The sequence below is a fragment of the Myxine glutinosa genome, chromosome 4, assembly GCF_964187855.1.
Source record: "Myxine glutinosa chromosome 4, kmMyxGlut1.1, whole genome shotgun sequence".
In the NCBI taxonomy this organism is placed as follows: Eukaryota; Metazoa; Chordata; class Myxini; order Myxiniformes; family Myxinidae; genus Myxine; species Myxine glutinosa.
The window spans coordinates 103,665,453-103,685,169 of record NC_136264.1 but is presented as its reverse complement, the minus strand read 5'-3'; positions in this window follow the sequence as shown (position 1 = coordinate 103,685,169).

Below are 19,717 nucleotides of genomic sequence, written 5' to 3'. Positions count from 1 at the left end.
ACTAAATCCGGACTCTCCCTTCCCCCTTGAAGCTGACCCGCCTCTAGGTGGACAGGGGAAGGCCGATAGAACCATGGGTTGCACATAAACTTTAACACTAAACTTCTTAGCTTACTTGCAATCCTCTCTGTTGGAGGAAACACCTCTGCCACCAACCTCAACATCGGAAAAATTTTCCCTTTTCTAACAAACCCCCTTCCGACAGATGAGAGGGCCCTCTGTCCCCATTCACCCAACAAACTTTCAACCGAACTTGATAGTGCCTCCCACTTCTTTGTAACACAACAAACAGACCCCAACCACACCCCCAAAACACTTATGCAGCCCTCCACTATATAAAATCTCTGCACTATGTCCCCTTCCCAAAACTCCCCTCCCACAACCAGCAAGTTTGATTTGTCAAAATTCACTTGCAAACCACTACTCACAGGAAACTCTTCGCAAAGCCGCATGATGACTTTGTGGACTCCGCTTTGTGAAACACATACCCCAACATCATCCATATACGCGAAGCAGGGGACCCTACAACACCCCAAACCAGGCACCAATAATCCCTCAACATGTACTGACAATCTCTGCGGCAAGGGTTGCAAGGCGAGAACGAACAATAAGAGGGCAGTGGACAATCCCGGCCGAACCCCCCTGGAAAACTTAAAGGGACGAGACAATGAGCCGTTTACATTGATGCGCCCAACTGAAGAGGTGTACAGGGTTTTAACCAGCTTAACCACTGCTTCTCCAAATCCCCATTTTCCCAAGACAGAAAACAAATATTCCTTTGATAGTGTCATACGCCTTTGCAAAATCCAAACTGAAGAACCCTGCCGACTGTCCCCTACTTTTAACCGACATGATCAGGTCATGAAGGACAATTAACATGTCGGTAGCCTTGCGCCCTTTCAACACACACGTCTGTAAGATGCTCTCACCACAGCTCTCACCACAGCAGCCTCCATATGAAACCATGACTCAAAAAGCACCCCCTCCTCCACTAATCCCTTCATGCACGCCCTCTTCTTAACTAATTTGCGAAAGAAAGGGGACGAACATGTCTCCCCCCTTTCTCTCCAAGCCACTCCTAAATTGGACACACTGAGCCTGTTGAGAGAAAAACTCCCCTATTTATTTATCTACATCATACCCATATATCTTAAGCTCACATAATTTTTGCAAGCACGCTGACTTGGCCTGAAAGGACCGAGAAGCCCTCTCACTTGCCACCCGAGCAACCCTCTGGAAAGAATATTTGACCCTAACCTTAACTTCTTCCCACCATTCCCTCACAGACCCAAACAGAGGAATAAACGTCTTTCAAGCTTTGATTTTAGCAGCAATTAATAATCTTACCCCAGGACGTTCCAACAATGAGGTATTCAGCCTCCAAGCCCCTTCACCCCAAAATAAAAAAAATCATCAAAAGAAAAGACCACGTTAAGCAAACAATGATCTGAAAAACTATTCCAAATTCTATGTAAATCTACCGTTGTCACTTCTTTTGACACAAAAACAGAATCTAACCTTGACCTCTGTGACCCCCCTGCACCCTGGGTCTTCCGCTGCACCAGTTGCGAAAACGTCTTTCAACTTAAAGATATCCAGTAACTCTATTATCCCTTTTGCCGCAACGTGGCTGGTGGGTTCTTCTAATGACACATTCAAGTCCACAGCAATTATCAAAACTTTTTTCGGACACTGCCATGGCTTAGTCCGGTCCAACAATTTATTTCTTCTCCCAAGGCTGCTGGGGAAGGTCCATATTGATTAATCGAAAAAAATTTCACTTGTATATCGATGTCGATCACATCACACACACTCTCCCAGGCTCTTTCTCAACCGCCTTCACCAACCTCCATGGTGGTCTACTGCTAAAAAGCACCACAACCCCATCATTCTTGTTGCTCCCACTGTCTGAAAAATGGCACAAACCACACCATACCTGCTCCCATTTATTAAAGTCCCCCCCCCCCCCCTTCTGGCAAGAAACATTCCTGTAAGAACAGCACATCAAACTTCCATGCTATTAACTCGGAGAATATGCGCCAGCCTCGACTCTCATTCAAGATGCTCCGCACGTTCACTGATCCCACCCTCAACTCACACTTTGTCATCCGAAGATAGTGAGGTCTCTCCCCAATGGCTCAACCTTTGAGGCAACCCAGAGCAATTTTCTCACACCCTTCCCATTATCTGCCTTTTGGAACATACGCTCATCAAAAACAGTTTGACCATCGCCAATTAGCCAGGTCTTTTTCAAGGTACCCACAGAGGTTACCTTTGCCGCCCGTTTACCCCTTCACTGCACCACCCTCAATGGATCGGGTTCATTTTTATTTTTATTTTTTATTTTTTTTTGTATACAAGATCGAGGCTCGTGAAGGAGCGAACATTTATCACACAGAAAGACAAACCGACACATAACCGACAAACCGACACATAAAACAAAAAGCATCGGGAGCGGTAGACAAGATGGGGAGAGAGGGGGAAGGACACAAACACAACATTTGAGAGCAGGAACCGAGAGACATGGAGACATCGAGAGATCTGTGGGAGGGAGAGGGCTTTGCGGGGGAGGCATAGGAAAGGGGGTGGGAGAGTCATAAAACATATGGACACTGCCAGGACTACCAGGAAAGAAGTTGGAATTACAAACAAGGTGGATCTGGGGCGAATTAGTGGGGGTAGAAAAGATCAAGGTTTTGGATGGGGGAAGATAAGAGATGGTGGTGAACAGCTGTTTTAAAGACCTGGAGGGAGGAGTGGGATTGAAGGGAGTGTGGGAGTTTGTTCCAGAGGCGGGGGAAAAGAGGAGTGAAGGTGAGCAGAGAGCCGAGATTTTGGCAGTTTAACCATCAGAGGCTTGCTGGCAGATCTTGTGCGACCTGTAGGAATATTTGGGGGACAGAGCACAGAGAGAGCTTGGGGGAGCAAGGCCGCAGAGGAGTCGGTAGAAGACAGAAAGACCACCTACCTGCCTGCGGTGAGTGAGTGAAAGGCCCTCAGAGATAGCTTCATCGCGGGAGATTCCAATGATTCTGAAAGCTTTGGTTTCAACAGCGTGAAGCCGAGCTAGGTGTGAGGTGGATTCCCCCCCCCTTGTCCATCTGCTCCTCCAATTCCTCTTCACCTTCTTGGGTCCCCAAACTCCCTTTCACCTCCAATACTGGATATACCACCCCACACCCTGCCCCAGCATCCTTCAATGCTCCAGCCGGCTCCTCAGCTGTTCCCTGTTCAGCCTCCGTGGCCCGTTCCGCCTCAGCGGCTTGTTCAGCCACTCGCCCACTCACGGTGCCCCGTTCCACCTCAGCAGCCCATTTCACCACTCGCCCACTCAGTGCTCTTCCCCGTTCCTCCTCCCTGTTGTCTTGGGAACGCCTTAAGGCAATTGAAAACGATTTGGGGCAGTTCCTTGAACACATGCCCTGCTCCCCCACATAAATTGCAGGTGACACTCTGCATGCAGTCACAAACCACATGCCCCACCTGCCCGGTTTGGGCAGCCCGAGCTGAGGTGTCCAGCCTCATTACATCTGTTGCACCTCCTGATTTGGCTGGGATAAAACACGAATCCTCTAAATGGGCCAATACTGATCCGATTTGGAATATGCACAAAGCTGCCAGGCTTGCTCGGTTCCACCCCGCAGCTGCACCTTCACCCTCATTGCCCCAGTCTTGATCCCCACCGCATTTTTAACGTGGTCGATGGACCCCCAAAGGCCGACAAAACCGACTCGACCACGATATGACATCTTCACCCTTTACACTCTCAATATTTATACATTTGAATGGTTACATTTACAACTCGCTTTCACACAAACTTTCCACCCGAAAGGAAGAAAGTGTTTTTTTATTCTTCACCTTTTCCCATTTTTCCCAAAAGGATAAATACATCCCAATGTTCATGAAAACCACCTCAAAACTTTTCCCCCCTGGTAAAGCAAACACAAAATCCATCTTACTTGGTGAGAATCTTAACTGTTGGATCAACACCAACTTGCAAAACCGAAGTTGGTCCATGTCAAAATCAAAGTCTTCTTTAATGGTAAATCACATAGCGTTCTTCCTGGGAGCATTTGCAGGCTGAAACCATTGTGCCCATGCCGGACGCCGAGCTCTTCCACCAACCACGGCTGCGCCATTCGCCGCTCCGTTGGTCCGGCACCGGAATTTCCCCATGACTCGGTCTTTCCGTATCAGCCCAAAGGCGGGTCCCGACACTTGCACCACGACTCTCACCAATGGACACATCGCTCTGCGGCACAACAGCAGGTTCCCCAGAACAAGGGATTGGGAATTTTCCCTTCACCCGACATCCTTTTCCGATGGAGACATCCTTTTCCAAATCCAGCAGAACTTTGCCGAGGTTCCTTCTGAAGGTCCGAAGGACCGGCCACTGCCAACTCCGGGTGGGAAGCTCCCAATCTCTCTGCCACAATCGAGGGACCCTCCGCCGCCGACTCCACTTCCATGCGACCCACTCCTCCACCACAACATTGTCCGACCATGCCTTCTCACCCTGCGCAGCCTCCGAACAGGCACCATCTTGGAGCACGTGCAAGTTGGGAGACACCACATCCGCCCCCACCATCCGAGCAGAGTCTTGCGAAACCAGTCCCTCCGAAAGCTCTTCCACCACCTACGAAGTCTCTCCACCCAAAGTCTCCAACATCTCAATGAACGCCTCCGATATCCCAGCTGGCAACAGCGACACCGACTCGTCCGCTGCTGCCACCGTGGTTCTCCATCTTCGGACACTTGCTCTCAGCCAAAAGGCCGAGAAGTGATAACTTTTTTTATTATTATTATTATTATTATTATTTTAAACGCCCATTTCCACGCCAATCACATCTATGACTGACTGGCGCAGATTCGCGAAAATCGAAATGCCATCGAAATGTATGACTTTTCGGCACCTCCATTGCAGCTATGAATCTTCTTTGATATCCTGGTATGAAACAATCCTGATGTGATGTATATATTTTATATATCTTGAGAGAAATATAGGATACATCGTGTGAAGAACAACAGGAAGAGGGAGAGCATAGAGTTTAGCGAAATGATGTAATTTCCTCCGTGCCTCAGAGCTGCGCATAAAAACCCGGCTTTCCGGATCGAGATTCCAATGGAATTGGACATGAAACACACCAGCTGTTTATACATTAAAAAATAATACATTCGACTCGAATTACAGGAACCCTAATTGATATTGGGGTGTGGTGTTGTGCATAGAAGGTACGCTAGAGGGGGCGTGGTGAAGAGGGGGAGTTCCGGGAAAAGGATGGAGCTTGGAGAAGATTGGAACGGGACGTGCTGCCGATGTTGGATGGAATAAAACAGTTAGACCTTACTGAATTCTTAATTCTCGGAGTACTTTACGACACCACAAACTGGCGATGAGAATGGGACTGAACTTGAATCCACCGACATCCTTTCTACCAAACCCTGGTGAGCTTTTACGGCCTGGACTCGTTTCTTTGAAAACTTCGTGCTGGCGATACAGGAGAATACACTGGCTGATGCAAGAAAGCACGCACTTTTGATACATTGCTCAGGCACCCAAGGTCAGAGACTCTTCTATACATTAACAGTAGCTGATAATAGGCGGCAAAGCCGGTGTTGTGAATGAACGCCTATTATGTTGAAAAGCCAGATTTTGCTGGATCCTTTGAGAATTTCGAAGCTTTGACGCAACAAATCGCACCATGGAGGCCGCATTGTGAATCAAACAAAGACGGGTGAAACAAATTCAATAGGAGTTTGTTTCACCCGTCTTTGTTTGATTCACAATCTTAAGCACTTCTAATTTGTAATTAAAATACTGTTGCTGATCTCCGACGTCGGCTCTCCCCTTATCAAGAGGGGGTTAATTCCCTTGTCTTTTATCTGGCCGACGCGATCCCGAAGTTATCACGTTCCTTCCGGTCGGTGTTAAATAGGGATGTTGGTCGAATTTAGTCCTATTACCTAAGTACTAACACCGACGGTGAAGCAAGGAAATAACTCCCGCCCGAACCACGGCATTGGTGGACACGCCGAGCGAAGCGAGCCGCGATTCGGGCCGTTAACAATGACTAGACCCGATTATAGCGGTTGGGATCGTGCCACGCTTACCCAATTGAGAAATGACTAGGAGATTCGGATTAAGAAGAAACCAGAAATAACAGGTGATTTATTAACAATGTGCAAAGAAGAGGAAAGGAAAGAATGTACAAGGAAGAGGAAGAAAAAGTACACAGGGCAGCCTTAATAACAGTCTTATTCTATTCCCTGGACACGGGCACGATCACTCTCAGATTCGGTCTCGGACGCAGACTCACGCGGGGATGTTGAAGTTAGGGTGGAAGGTCCGGCGATGGCGTTCAGGCTCCGGTCCTCGACCCGTACCAGGCGATGATGGTGGACGGCAGACAGCTCTCCGCGTAGCGTAGGCGCGAGCGGACAATTATACAGGGGAAGGTCGGTAAACTGGCGGTTATACGAAGCGCTTTTCCCACACGTCCTTCCAATTGCAGCCGCCTCAATCAAGGCTCATAATGCGAGTTCTTGAAATAAGTCGTTGTAACGCCGTTCTTTAGCGCGCTCTTCCAACGAGTCCTTTTACCATCTCCTCTCCACTCTCTCTCTTGGCACGAGTCCTTTCAACAACGCGCTCGCCCCCTCAAGTCCTCTCAACCACAATAAGTTCTCTCGAGTCCTTTGTAATGAGCGCTGCTGCGCAAGTCCTCTCCGCACAGTCCTGTGTAAGGGCTTTTTGTCCGCGCTTTATAAGCCAAGCCAGCGAACGCTCTCGAAGCCCCAACCACGCCCGGTCAGGCAATCTCACTTTAGCCCTGATTGGCTGGTGATGGCTTACCGGCTCCGCCTTGATGGCTGTTTGACGTGGCCGCACCTCCATTCCTTGCGCTCCGCCCCCCCCCAAACCTCCCCCCCCCCCTTTTCGGGCCTCGCCTCGTGGCCTTTGGGCTAGTTCGAGCGGAAGCCCAAGGGCAGCGAAGGCAGCTGGCCAAGGAGCGTAACAAATTGGGAGGGCCGATGGGGCACAGACTGGAGAGCGCTTAATGCCGTCGCTTGGAGGGAGGCTGCCAAAATGAACAAAAGGGGCCTACTCTTATTTGTTTGACACAACGCAGATGCAACTACTGGACATGGCCTTGCCTAAACACATACTAAGAAATAACTGACGTCCTATGGTGACCTACTCTGTGGGGAAAAATGGCCTCTAAAGGTGGTTCTTTTCTTCTATGGTGACCTACGTGTTGCTTGTGGCCGACCTATGGGGTGCAACCTTCAACCTTTAATGATGTTATCTGTGTGGGTTCTCAAAACCGCAACAATACTTTAAGACCAACCTCGTTCCCCGGGCCCGCACGGGCCCTAGTTTTCTTCAACGAAAATCTTCACCAAACACCGGAACCAATGAGATTCGAGCATTTGAAAAAATATTTCAAAAAAGCTTATTACCGCATTTTGGAGGCTGAAAACGGCGTCAAATATTCTGAAATTGACGAAGAATTCTTTTTTAGAAATCTCGCGGCCGTCGGGGATAGTTTTTCACAGCCAGAAATATCCGAAGTTGAGACGGAATTCACCGAATTAATCAAGAAGTAAATTTTATAAAATTTAATCTCATCCAGAATGCAAGTGGTGTCATTTTGAACTAGGCACAGTACCTACGACACCTACCTACGACCAACTACCTGACCTACTGATGCCATAGTTATGGGTAAAATAGTGGCTAGAGGCTTTGGCTGCGCCGGCTCATTGCGGGTTTGCAGTAGGGTCATATTAGCTATGAGACTGCACTTGCGGCCTTGAGGAATTTTTTTTTGGCCCAAGAGTTAGTGTGGTGGGAGAACGATATAAATTTCGGCAACGTGGTCAGGAAAATGGCGAATCCACGGAACAATACATCTTTTTATTAACCCTTGGATGCAGTGGTTGGGCCTCGGAGGCCGACGAGGTTTTTTTGTTGTTGCAAAAACTACACTGTATGTAGTCCAGTAATTATATGAGAAAAATGGGATCAACCCACCAGAAATTGCAAAATAATTTATTTTATCACCATATGTACCAGAAGTGTCCCAAGAATAACATAAAAAGTCCGAGTGAATCCAAGTAGTGGAAGAGTGCCTAATTTGCATAAATCCAAGATGGCTCCCATGATTTTAGAAATTCACCAAATTTGCTGAATTATCGCTTCTAATGAAACATTTTTCATTCTTGAAAGGCACGAGAACTTGTATTATCACATATATATCCGACAGCAAGAAGATGTAGTGTAAAATCAAATATTTATTCCAAAAAAAAATCAAAATGGATGCCAAAATATCTCTATTTTATCAATTTCTGGTTATAGATTTTCTGTGAATTTTGTTATATATTTCAATTTTACATTATTCTGTTTTTCACTTTTATGTTACATTATCCACTTTGCTTTTCAGTACTGAAAGCAAATGACACCAAATCAATACACTTTTTGTGATCATAGACTAAAAATAGGCTAGAAAATAACATAATACTGTTGAAACTAATACGCAATATCTGTTCATTTTGATTGTTCATTGATTCGTATTATTTGTCAAATGTCTCATCATCTTCATTGCTTGTCGCATTGGTACAGAAGCCTCTACACTGTCCACACCCTGTTGAACAATCGAGCCCATGCTTCCTGCAGCTACACTGTCTGGTGCTGTATCCCATTTTGCAATTACACCGAACCACATCTGGGAGTTCTGTTAGTGCTGCGTCCTCATCTGTGAGGACTGGCAGGTACATCCCATCTTGCTCATACCAGCCCCAGTCCACTGGTTTTAGGTGATATTCGCATCCCATCCACTGTTGTACTTGTAGGTAAACACGCATGCTGTGAAATTTGGCAGCTGCTGATGTTGGTGGAAGAACACGAGGCTGAGCGCAAGATGTGCTCGTGCCTACTTTCTGGTGAAAGTGTTGCAGTCTGAGGAAATCCAGATTGTCACCTGATTGACTGTTGTACAGTGCGACGATTGCCAGTTCTCCTGCAACTATTACTTCTTCCTTACTGGTGTCGAGTTCCCTAAATACACACGCCTGCTCCTGAAAAACTTGCTTGGTTGAGATCAGTTTAAGTGCAACATCCTTGCTCACTCCATATATGTGTGATGTTGTACCACTCCCAAGAATAGCGTGTACAAACAATAGGTTGTCACATATATGTTGTCCAAGTGCATTTTTAAAACAGCAATGTTCCAGCATTTTGGTATTTTTGTCACACCTTGGCGGGGATCTCTTCGAAAATATATATTGTGTGTGCCGAGCTGAGAGTGGCAGGAAAGTCGTATCAGAACGTCTGTGTCATCGGCAATGAGGACAGTTGGTACTCTTGTTCTTTCAGCAGCAGCAATAGCAGTCTGTGCAATTAGGAGATCAGCATCTGCCTTTGCATGTTCTGGATGACATTCATTACGTGCCAGTTGGTCACTCAGCAGGTTGATTAACTATTGTTTATTGTCCTTGTTGCGAAGGAAATCGTCCTTTCGTCCTGTGAAAACCATAGACCTTGATAGCTTCACAGTTGCTCCAACATGAGTGCCTGTTCTACGTTGGTGTGTTGTGTCCTTTGTACTTTCCATTTACGTAACAATCGAACACTATAACTGGCCGGCCATAGTGTTTCGCTACGTAGCTGACGTATTGCTGACATATCTCATCACATGTTGATCCTTGACTCCATGGGATACGATGAAGTAATGGTCCCCCATCTAATATATACTGAATATCTCCCGAAGGTACAGGCATGTCTGCAGGCATCATCTTCCAGAGTGTGTCGGCCAAGGACGACTTATTTGCCAGGCGAGGTGTGAATTTGTTCTCGAAGAGAGAGGGTGGATAGTTGCAGAGCTCGTATTGAAACACTTCTGCCATATCATTACGCGTTCCCAGAGTAACAAGCCTTTGAAAGAGTAGCTGAGGGTCTATATAGCAGTCTGTGCCACACCTCCCCTCCTAGACTTTAGGCTTAGACTACCGTACCGTCTCAGACCTTGTGGTTTGTTTTTCTCTCAGCGATTCGTCGAATGCACTGAAATTATTTTCGTTCTCTGTTTCGTACCAGTCGTTCACCCCGTACCTCCTTGTTTAATATCTGTACTCACAAAAAAAAAAAAAAAAAAACCCCCAAAAAAACTATTTCCTTCCCAGGTCTTATTCGTTTATTTGTTGTTCTTTTTGTTCGTTCGTTCTTCGTTCGCGATCACGCGGTTAGAAATGTATAATCTCTCCCCTGAACAACTATTTTCTCTCATATATTATAACACCCTTTTCTTCTTTTCCTACAAAAGGATGCTTTCGTCTTGCTCACCAAATCTATTCATTCCAAAAAATATATATAATACTGTTACGGACGCGGCTTAGATGTTATTTACCGAGCGGTGGTATTGCCGCGACCTAACAGTTGCCCCGATTCTTCCCCAACTCACCCGATTCCACCCGACGTTGACCAAATCGCGCTACGCTAGATCAATGAAGGAAAAGACACACGGCTGGGATTAAAATGACACGACACCAGGGATACGGTTCTCAAGACCTCCGGAGGAGATTATATTAAGGCGGAAGGTCAGATTACAGGGATGAGAGGTACAGCATAGTAAGATAGGCACTTAATTACGGTCTTATAATAGCCCCAACAGACGACAGATAAACGGGACAAGGCTGACTCACACGGGGATTGATGGCAAGGAAAGCGGGTATTCGATGGCTCAAGGTGCACTCTTGGCTCAAGGCAGAATCGACTCGGTCCGGTCCAGAGATGCAGGGAGGTCACAGCGCTCGGAAGGCGACGTTCTTTCTCCAAGCTGGGGGCGCATCTGACGTCACGTCCGGTACGTGGCCGCGTATATCCGGCGGGGAGTGACACGCCCTCGGCTCGTTAGCTCCGCCCCAGATGGAATCGGCTCGTTGCTTCTCATTGGGTGCATGCGGGGGGGTTACCGGCTCCGCCCTTGACGAGGGGCTGACAGGGAGCCCCTTCGTGGTAACCCCGTCGGAGCGCATCGTCAATGGCGGCTAACCGAGCCGGTGTGAGGACGCACACTCCTCCGCGCAGCGCCGTTGTTGTAGTTGTTGTTGTAATTGTTGTTGTAGTTGTAGTTGTAGTTGTTGTTGTTGTTGTTTGGGGAAGAAGACGGGAGGAGGCATGGGAAGGTCCTAAACTCACTACTGGTGCCATATAATCACATTCTGGTGCAACGAAGAGTCAGAATTAATGGAAACGAGTCCTTAACTGACATAGACTAAGAATAACTAGCAAGATGTCCGAAAGTTGTCTACGTGTGATGCGGTGGACCTGGGCACGACATTTAATGGGGGAAAAAGGGGAAGGTCGGTTCTACAGAGTGTTGTTTACAGACAATGGGACTAGGGAATGGGGGATTGGGGATAGTTGGGGAGTATTGGGGAAATAGGGGAATATTTACAAGCGGATATGGAGGCCAAATTCCATATTCGCAACAATACCATCTCTTACAGTTCCTCCTTTCTACATTCCATAAACTATCCAGAACTCCATCCCTCCTCCAGTGTCCTCAAACGTATTTTTGACTCGAAGGTCTCAAACTCATTTTGCAAAAAATGTTCGTTTCCCATGAATCGTACACTTTTCAAAATCCAATCTCACCCCTCCCCTCCAAATCCTCCCCATCACCCATCCCTTTCAAATCTCCCCCCTTGCCCCTTCCCTCCCCTCCCTCCTAAACTCCCCCCACACCCCTCCCCTCCGAGACTCTCCCTCGCTCCTCCCCTCCTAGACTCCCCTCTCACCCCTCCTCCTCAAAGCATCCTCCCTGCTTCTTCCTCCTTCCAACTTTCACCTTCATCTCCCCAAACCTCCTGCCTTGCTCTTCCCCCTCCTCAAATAACACCTCACTGTGCCTCACCCAATCTCCATCAAACCTTTTGTCTGCCCCATTCTTCCCTTTCTCCAAGCTATTCTGAAATCTCTGACACACCTTCAACAGCTCTCCCTACCTCTTCCTCCTCTTCCACATCTTACCCTACCCCTCCCCCCCCCTGTTCTGGACCCGATGCTCCCCCTTCCTCTTCATTAACGGTATGGACCTCAAACATCCGGGGCCTTCGCTCAAACTTGACTGACCTCTCCATACAGGTTGCTTCTGACAAACCAGATGTGATCTGCTTAACAGAAACTTTCCTCCTTCATGATGTCTCTGATGCCTTGGTATCTCTCCCAGGTTACTCCCTCCTCCGGTATGATAGACCTGAGCCTCGTCCTGGAGGTGGGGTTGCTATCTTTATAAAAAACTCTCTTCCTCACTCGCCCTCCACTGCCCTCTCTCCACCTCACCCCCAGGAATACCTTTGGCTACGGCTTCCCCTTCGCTCCCACCTTTTGTTCATATGTGTGTTGTACCGTCCACCAATCAGCGATGACTCCATCTACATCTCACTGTCTGATAATATGGACCAACTTCTATCTCCCCATCCCAACTCTCTCTTCCTCATATGTGGTGATTTCAATTGTCACCATGCCAGTGGCTGGGCGTGGGTACCTCTCTCACCAGCCATGGCTCTTCAGCAAAGGACTTCTGCGACTCACTGGGACTGACACAATCTGTCAATTTCCCGACCCGGATCTCAGTCAACGGAGCATCTTCTCTTCTGGATTTGGTTATGACAAACTTCCCTGAAAATGTCTGCTGCTCTTCTTCTGCTCCAATCGGCTCATCTGATCATGTGCTTGTCAAAGTGGACATCTCTCTGACCATTCTCAGAGAGCCTCCTCAGCGTCGACGAGTCTGGCATTTCACTCAGGCCAACTGGCACGGTCTTCAAGCAGCCATCAATCATCTGGACTGGTCTCCCATCTCTACCGCCTCTGACATCAACTCATCCTGGGAATTCTTTCAAAGTAAATTGCTCTCTCTCATGCACAGATTTATACCATCTCGTCTTCAGTTGTCATACCCTTCCTCCCGTCCATGGTACACGGAATCTTGTGGTGAGGCTGTTGCCCTGAAACAACTTGCTTTCGTCTCCTGGAAAGCAAATCCAACGGAAGGAAATCTCATTTCCTTTCACAAAGCCCGAAACAAGTGTGTGTCCACCCTCAGGAGAGCCAGGAAACAATATCTCACCATTCTCAAGACCGAACTCTCTTATCTGTCTCCCTCTTCCAAATCCTGGTGGCGTCTGGTCAAATCTGTTTCTGGTGTTTGTTCCCCCTCCATCCCCTCCCTCACCTCAAACGGCTTAACGGCTGACTCCGCACGTGAAAAAGCTGAATGCCTCAACTCTGTGTTTGCCTCTAAATCTTGTGTCCCAAACTCATCCCTCTCTGTACCCACCGTACCCAGTCGTACCCAGCTGCTCCTGGACTCTGTGTCCTTTCCTCCTGACAAGGTGGAAAAGTTTCTGTCAACCCTCGACTCTGATTCTGCAACTGGTCCTGACGGCATCAGCCCACGGGTCCTAAAATCATGTTCTTCTGCTCTTTCACTCCCTCTTTCTGTTCTCTTCACCCTCTCTTCTGCTCAAGGTCATCTGCCATCTGCTTGGAAATCAGCCAACATCACCGCTTTGCACAAAAAAGGTGCAAAAACAGATCCCAGCAACTACAGACCAATCAGCCTTCTCCCAATTATCAGCAAAGTCATGGAATCCATCATTGCTTCAGATATTAAATCTTTCCTCTTCTCCAATGGCTTGATCTCTGATCATCAATTTGGTTTCAGACCTGGTCACTCTACTCTGGACATGCTGCTTCTGCTTTCTCAACAATGGATGGAGGTCCTCAACGCCAAACAGGAAATTAGAGCTGTCTCCCTTGACATTTCACGTGCCTTCGATACGGTCTGGCACCCTGCTCTGCTCACCAAACTCTCCTCCTTTGGTATCCATGGAAATCTCCACGCATGGCTGGCGGACTTCCTCTCTGGTCGTAGTCAACGTGTGGCCCTGAATGGGTTTCTCTCATCTCCTCTTCCTGTTCAGGCTGGAGTTCCCCAAGGTAGTGTTCTGGGCCCTGTGCTTTTTCTGGTCTTCATCAATGATCTCTCTGACTCTCTTGAAAATCCTCTCTATCTCTTTGCTGATGACTCTACTCTCTGTCGCTCCATTCCTCATCCCTCAGATCGGCAGTCTGCAGCCTCCTCACTCTCTGCAGACCTGGACAAAATCACAGACTGGTCAAACAAGTGGAACATGTCTTTCAATCCTGACAAATCTCACACTCTTACAATGTCTCTCCGAAAGGACCGACTGGACAACCCTCCCATCTACTTTCTCAACAATCCTCTCCAAGAAGTTCTGTCGCTCAAGCTTTTGGGTCTCACTATTTGCCATGATCTTTCTTGGGAAAACCACATTTCCAAGCTGGCCTCCAAAGCCAGTCGCCGACTGGGCATCCTCCGTCGTGCGAAGTCCTTCCTTGGCACACCTGAGCTCCTCACCACATACAAGGCTTTCATCCGCAGCTCAATGGAATACTGTTCCCCCCTCTGGGCTGGTGCTCCTGCCTCACACCTTGCTCGGCTTCACGCTGTTGAGGCCAAAGCTTTCAGAATCATTGGAATCTCCTGCGATGTAGTCAACGCCGAGGGCCTTTCACTCTCTCACCGCAGGCAGGTTGGTGGTCTTTCTGTCTTCTATTTTTGTCTCCTCTCCGGCCTTGCTCCCCCAGCTCTCTCTGTGCTCTGTCCCCCCAATATTCCTTCAGGTCGCACAAGATCTGCCTGCAACCCTCTTCTGGTTAAACTGCCAAAGTCTAGGCTCTCTGCTCACCTTCACTCTTTCATTCCCCTTTTCTCCCGCCTCTGGAACAAACTCCCCCACTCCCTTCAATCCCACTCCTCCCTCCAGGTCTTTAAAACAGCTGTTCACCACCATCTCTTATCTTCCCCCATCGAAAACCTTGATCTTTTCTACCCCCGGTAATTCACCCCAGAGTCCTTGCAGTGTTCATATGTTTTAATCCTCTCCCACCTCCCCCCAAGTCCTCCCGATGTCCCTGCTCTCAAATGTTGTGTTTGTGTCCTTCCCCCTCTCTTTTGTGTCCTTCCCCCTCTCTCCCCATCTTGTCTACCGCTCCCCTTGTTTTTTGTGTTTTGTGTGTCGGTTTGTCTTTTTGTGTGATTAATGTTAGCTCTTTCACGAGCCTCGATCTTGTATACAAAAAAAAAAAAAAAAAAAAAAAAAAAAAAAAAAAAAAAAAAAAAAAAAAAAAAAAAAAAAAAAAAAAAAAAAAATGGATCACTTCCTCTCTGATTTTCACTGCACTGTTTGTACTAAGGGTGACGACTTGTTCTTTTTTCTTGAACGAATGCTGTGCAACACTTTTTCCAATCATATTTGTCAATATCTTGTTTCCAACTGTCAGTATTCACATTGGCATCAGCGGTGACACCAGTCACAATGCTCGTCAGTGCTGGATTATCATTAACAGGATTTCTGTCAGTCAGGTATGTGAGGACATTTGGCTTACGGCATTGCTTGCATATACGCACTCCAACAATTCTTGCAGTCCTGTGCCTGCCATGATATGTCCAATGGAGCTGAGGTAACTCATCATAGTGTGAAATCCACTGAGTCTGAGTACAATTGATTTGACCTCGCTATCGGTAGGGCTACTCTCCTGGATTGTTCGGGCCTTCTACCAAAGGGGCTGGTCGAATGTTAGAACAGGTGTGACCCCGTAATGTCCGGCATGTGAGTTAACATATATCATTGTTGAGTACATCCAGGTCATGTCACTTGAACTCAGGTCTATCATTGGCAAAAATATGACGGACGATTGCCCTGGATAGTCACCCTTATGCACCAGCTGCATCATGCCCGACCATGCAGGTCGAGGTGTTCGAAGAGACAATGAGATGCTCCACAAGAAGTCAGCATTGCTTGATGGATCCTCCACAACCTGTGCTTGTAATGTGTCATAATATAGTGACTGCAGACCATCACATGTCGATACAAAATGCTTGATATTCACACGACCGACAGTGGTGATCTCTCCCATCATGACAGTGACACGTGGTATGCTCCTACTGCTTGATGTTCCAGGTGTTATAGTAGCTATCATCCCCATTCCATGAAAGGTGTTGTGGCCATCTAGGGTACGGATGTTGTGATCCACGTTATCTGCGACGTACTGTATGAAGTTGTCTTGGGTGAGATTTGGAGGGTCTACTCCGTGGTTTACAGCTGCACTACGTTCATATTTGGTAACCTCCGCATAGCTGCAATAGAAGCCATGTTTGTGCAGTGTGTCTATGAGAAATTTTGACGTGAAATGGTGATGCAGCTGGACACCAAGTCCCAACTGAAGTGGAGATAATATTACACGGGGATGAGTTGCTTGAACCATTGCTTGACCTACTGAAGCCACCTTCATCTTTGCATCTGCATTGGTGAATAAGCCGCGAAGAAATATGCTCACTGATACTGGCAAGAATAAGGTAACTTCTTCCACCGAATCCATTTCCTGACATTTAGGATACAAATCCTTCTGTTGAGTTCGTGATTTTATGTCATTTTTTATCAGTTGTGCAGCGGTCTGTATAATTCTGATCTTTTCTTCCTCTGGGCTTTCTGGTTTTGGATGAGAATGAAAGTCATGAAGAATGGTTGACGCAGTGCTCCACATGGTTACCACATTTGCTTTTCCATTTATCTCTGTTATGATTATTTTATTGCCGAAATGTTTCTGGATCTGGTCTTTCATGTAAGTAAAACCATATGGTTCACTCTCAGAATCAGCAAGGTATTCAGCCATTTTGTCCACGAGGTTACTGACGGTATTCTGCTCCTCTTCATTCTCTTCTCAGTACTCAATAACTTTTATAATAGTCCTTGTGCCCACCGTCGAATTTTGAAGTTTGACTTCCAAAAAATAGGGCAAGTCACCACTATATTTTTCAGTTGGAATTATATATTGCCTCCATGAAAAAATGTGATGGACATTTGAATTCGGTAGCTAAACCCATTTTGGTGGCCATTTTCCAAAATGGCCGCCAATTTCATATTTCATCAATTTTCATAGCTTGATCAGCTTCTGAAGAATAAATCCAGCCAGGTTGTAGAATGTGGTTGGTGCTGTTGGAGAATGCATCTGCTGCAACATGGCCATGCCGTAAATGACCCATACGCTTCCTGGTGGTAAAATATCTACGGTGGCTGATTCCTCCACTGAAGATTCCAAGTGGTGCATTAGTGTTGCTTCATTTGTCATCACTAAAGCACCTTGCTCTGTGGCAAATGACAAGGGGAGGGGGCCAAGAGAGTATGTCAACATGTGTCTTATGTCTACATTTCTCACCTTTCCAATTAGCATAAGCCTTGCAAAGAGGTGACGGTCAGCTTTCAATGTAACAGTCTTTCCTTTTACCTTTGAAACAGATTTCTTGTTCATGTTATCAAACGTTGTCAGCTTGTCGTTTTATCGGCTTGAAGTCATCTGTCCCAGTCTGCAGGCGATCTTTAGCAAAGGTGATGAAAGCCTCGTTTCCACTACATTCAGCTGTTATTAGGTCGTTTTTGACGAATTCCGGTGCAACAATTCCAGATGATATATGGACCAAATCATTGCCCTCTAAATCAAAAGGGTTGACCATACTACGCTGGGGTGTCATGACATTTGTGACGTCTACTTCATCCCGAGATATTCTTGATTTGTCAAGATCCTTCCTTGCCCCTTGTTAGCCTGGTTTTGGCTTAGCGGTTAGGGCGCCGGCTTGGGATCCTAGGATCCTGGGTTCGAATCCCGGTCAATCGCTGAATTAACACCAGGGGGTTGACTCAGCCTGTCATCCTTCCGAGGTCGGCAAATTGAGTACCAGTTCACTGGTAATTCCCTGTGTGTCGCAAGAGGCCACTAACAGGGTTGATGGCAGGAAGGGCATCCGGCCATAAAACATTGCTTCAAAAAGGGGACTACGGTGCCCAAAAAAGGCCAACCCCTGCTCTGTGGGGAAAAATGGCATCTAAAGGTGGTTCCTTCCTTGCCCTTGTATTCGTCATTTTGCCAGCCATCCTTGCATTCATTGGTAATGGCAGAACACTCATGACAGGTGAGAAGCCATCGCAAAATTGCCCCTGGTTTGGTTGTAAAACCGATGATTCCGCCCTTTGTTTTGGCATCTCTATTGCATGGTTGCTCAATAGTGGGGCGGCATAGCTCAATATATATCCACAATCGTTCATTTTTGTGATAGAAGCACCAAATTCGGCAGATGTGTTGACAAATATATTTAGAACAAATATGGATATTGGGGCAGTAGAAACGCGCCCCCTGGTGGCCATAGCAGCCATTTGATTCATAAACGATAAAAAAATTAAAAAAAATTTAAATACACATTTAATTAAGAAAAATACAATTAGACACACACACAGTCACTCACACACATTTTCTGCGAAGCTACCCACCGCTAGCAGGCCAGCCAGCACATGCGTCATGCCACAACCAGTGCAGTCGACTGTCCAAGGCATGTTAAACATTTTATTTGAACTGCAATAACTTATATTATATAATCGTTACACATGTTGAACACCATAGGTAAAGTGTTATACATCTGGCCCGGTGTATAAAGAAGTGAATCAGGTGAGCGATCTTAGCTTTCTAGCTAGCTAAATTAGCTTTCTGACTAGCTATAGTATTAGGCCAAGCTAGGCTAGGTTGAGCAATTTTAGCTTACTACAGTAAAACTCGCATAAGTCGGCACTTTTGGGACCAGAATTTTAGTGCCGACTTACGAAAATGACGATATACGCATAAGTCGTCATTTTGGCGACTTCTGTGTAAGTCGTCAAAATGACCGATTTATGCGTATATCGTCATTTCGACGACTTGGAAAGCCGTCATGTTGACGACTTGAAGGTCAAGCTTGTATATCGTCAGGCTTCATATCTACTAGTTGCATACGCTAGCTATAATTTGAACTGGATTGAGCGAGACTGGCCTGCGTGTTGTGTTTCGACGAAACAATGACATCGCTCTGTACAGTGGGCTGCATACACTGCGCCATGGAATTTCTTATGACGACTTACGACGGATTTTACTGCTGTTTGTATTAGATGGGACCGGTCTGAGGGTGCCGACTTGTGGATATTGACGACTTGTATATGACGACTTTGACATGGTCATTCAAATTGATTTTCCATTGGAGAAAATCGGGACTTTGACTTCCATGACGACTTCAGCGAATTGACGGGTTAGACGATGGCGTCTTATGCGAGTTTTACTGTAGTTAGCTGAATTAGTTTTCTAGCTAGCTAAAGTAGGCCAAGCTAGGTTAGGTTGAGCGATTTTAGCTTTCTAGCTAGCTAAATTAGCTTTCTAGCTAGCTAAAGTAAGCCAAGCTAGGCTAGTTAGCTAAATTATGCTTTAAAGTTAACTACATTTGGCGTAGTAGTAGTAGTAGTAGTAGTAGTAGTAGTAGTAGTAGTAGAGGTACTAGAAACTAGAAAGAGTATTAATATCATACTAGTAAAATATAGAAAGAACTACTTGTTCTCATGCTTATTATATTTGGATTAAAAAACAAAATGTTCTTTCTGACAATTTCTGAATCTGTGGTGCTTGTATTATTGCAGATCACATAATAATCAAGATGGTGGCAACTAATTGACTATGTCAAAAAGGTTTCTGCTGAAAGACACAGGGTGTCCAACACCCTCGACATCTTCTAAATCACAGCCTGCAAACAAGATAAACTGGGCACTGTGTGTCATC